This window comes from Pundamilia nyererei, unplaced genomic scaffold (genome assembly GCF_000239375.1).
Source record: "Pundamilia nyererei isolate P.nyererei 1_Seehausen unplaced genomic scaffold, PunNye1.0 scaffold00010, whole genome shotgun sequence".
NCBI classification, from domain to species: Eukaryota; Metazoa; Chordata; class Actinopteri; order Cichliformes; family Cichlidae; genus Pundamilia; species Pundamilia nyererei.
The window spans coordinates 4,433,099-4,436,189 of record NW_005187411.1 but is presented as its reverse complement, the minus strand read 5'-3'; positions in this window follow the sequence as shown (position 1 = coordinate 4,436,189).

The window sequence follows — 3,091 nt, the reverse complement described above, 5'->3', positions numbered from 1 at the left end:
GGGGGGGGTGAAGGGGCTTAAGAGAGTTGGGTCACCCTGTTGCCTGGTAACAAGCTTCAGATTGACAAAGGAAGAGCAATTTAGGACTACTTTCCCCTGAAATCAATACAACAGGCCTGATGTGATGATGTGAGATTAGCCAAGGGAGAAAAGCCAACAGATTTGGCCCGGGTTACTTCATAACCAAGAGAAGAAAGTGTGGAAGAGATTGAATCTGAAACACTGAATATAAAGATATAAGGTCTGGGTATCTTGCTTCTGAAATCATGCTAAAATGAGACTTCTCTACTCCTCCTCTCCCTCAGGTAATGACAACTTTAGCAAAGTGGAAACTCATAGGGAGGGAAGAATCAGATTTTAGCTTTGTTGTTTAATACCATCTGTCAGACTGTCGCTAATATTGCCCTGGGCGGGGGGATACGGTGCAAGGCTGTAATATTGGAAAAGATTAAAGTAAAAAAAAAAAGATGAAACAGAAGGTGAATAAAACTTTAGGACAGCTGTTGAAATGTAAACTTTTTTTTATGCATGAAATATGAAACATGTCCACTTCCTCTCGGTAAGTGCAGGAGATTCGAAGTAACTGAACATGAAAAAATGTCATATTGTAAAAGGACAAAAAACAAAGGATGCACATTACTTTGTAAACTATAAAGCTGTTTTTGAGGGGAGGTTGTTATTCCAGCCCCAATACATTAAATTGAAGTTTTAAAAGCCAAATTAAAACCAAATTTGTTTATTTAATATTTGGTTACTTTGGAGTGTGCACAACATTTAAACGCACCACTGGCATATCATCAGTTTATGTAGCTTTTGCAATAAATTGCCTTTGTACATATACACATGTCATGGAGAAACCCCAGCTTTAGTTTAGACTTTCTGACAACGTGGCAAAATGAAGTCCAGCACTTACTCTCCCTTTAGCTCTGTTTTGGTCTCCACCCTCTTGTTGTAAATATCTTTAACTGAAAACATCTGCCTGTGGAGTCTCAAAAGACCCTTTCTTTTCAGATTTCAATAATAAAGTTGCTTGCTGCTAAACCACCAAGGCTTCATAACTTTGTGGTGAAAGATTTTTCTTTAGGTAAACCAGAAACTCTATATTGCCCTTAGGTGTGAATCTAAGTGTGAATTTGTTTATCTTTCTTAGCCTTGTGGGAGACTGGTACTGAATACATCTCCGGCATTGCATGCTTGAAATTGTTCTGTGGAGTCACCCTGTACACAATATATAGCTTTAGATGGATGGATTATTGTGTGCTTTTATTTAATAGTCATCTACCAAGAGTTATGATTTAATAGATCGATGTATGTGTGTAGATTTTGTTGCATAAGACAACTGTGCGATATGCTCCTCCTAAACATCCACATGCCACACACAGCCACATGAGATATGTAATGTTAAAAAGGGACTTAGGCTGAAATGTGTTGCTGGGAGGTCGTCAGGAACAAAATTATATTCTGTGAAAACTTTAAAAGGACATTTTTTTCTCAATGACTCCTATTTATTTAACCACTGAAGACGAATGTTTTTGTTATGTAGGCTCAGAGCAGTTGTAATTTTAAGCCCCGATTGCACTAGATCGATCTACGACACGTGGTGGACTTACCATGGCCTGGAAGGTATGCAAACTGAGAAGGAGGGCACTAAGGAGAAACTCACAGGCCAGACCGGAGAAGGAGAACAGATAAGCAGGTAGAGGAAAAGAAAAGGAGAAACCAACAGACACACAAAGTCTAATCTGGATGAGTGGAAGAAAAGATGAAGGATTAGACAGACTAACATTCACACAGGCTTTTCTCCCACTATAGTCCAGTGTAACAAGACCTTGTAAGGCTAGACAGTGAGAGCTCTTGATGGGCAGGAATGTAGATCCTGAGAACAGCAACATAAGATTGGTGAGGACTGAGAAAGGGGAGGAATGCATCAACTCCTGAGCCAGTGGGAAAAGAACAGCAAGAGAGGATCACTGTGACCTGTGCTGACACCTCTGTCATCGCACGTCCTCTGTCTCAGGCCACGGAAAAACGGTGGAAATGGGGAAATGGAGAGACTTGTGGAGGAGAAGGAGAGAGGACAGTGTAAGGGGGATGGAGGTGAATGGCTCACTTCACCACCAACAGTAGGAGGCAGAATGTGCCCGAGTCCTGAGGAAAAGCATGTTTTGTGTGCAGTCTACATTGGAAATGTAAGACTGAGCTCTTTGCAGTCAGCAAACACATACTGAACATAAAGAAAGGACTGTTTGCTTCAAAGGGTGCGATTCAAAATCCAATTTCAGATAGACAGCCATAGATCTTTTAAAATACAATATGCAAATGAGGGGCAAAGTGACACACCACTTCAAAAGTCAGCACATCAGCTAATCAGCAGCATTATTCAGTATTCCACAGATTTGTAATCAGTTCTCATATCAAGCCCACAGTCAATTTAGTGATCAGCACCTGTGGTGAAGTCGGGCAGAAAAAGAGTCACCCTGAAGGAATGAACTCTACAGTCTTTTCTACAAAATGATCAGGCAATCAGCCCTAATAAGCTCTCTCTCGCTGTCCTTGTCCGTCCCTTTCGCTCCTTAACATTACAAGTCATTTACCAATATCTGCATCATTAGTCTGCTTGGACTGGCCTTTATGGACTGATGTGTCCGTGTCAGGACCTGCCGCGTTTGATCGCCACTTGGGTGCCATAATTCACCTCAGTATGGGCAAGGGGTCAATGGTGAGATGAGGCTCGTTGGCCATTAGCTACTCAGAGAAAGACAGTGAGGTTGTGTCAGGGCCAGTGAGGGTCACTGTTGTTAAGCCGAGTACTGCAGGAGTGAAATTAGGCAGGAAGTGGTGTCCGCATTATAATGACAGGAATGAAAGAAGGAATAGTAGTGTGAATAGATAAATTAGGAGGTTTGAACTGGTTGCCTGGTTGAGCTTGGTACTATATTCCAGCAATCAGTACCTCAATTGCATATTTAAACCAAACTTGACATACAAAAAACATTGCGTTAATATAAACACTTCCATAGGAGTGTTTGTGTCTCAAGTTAAAATTTTATAATAGAACCAAAACTTGGTTGTGCCATGACATCAAGGTCCA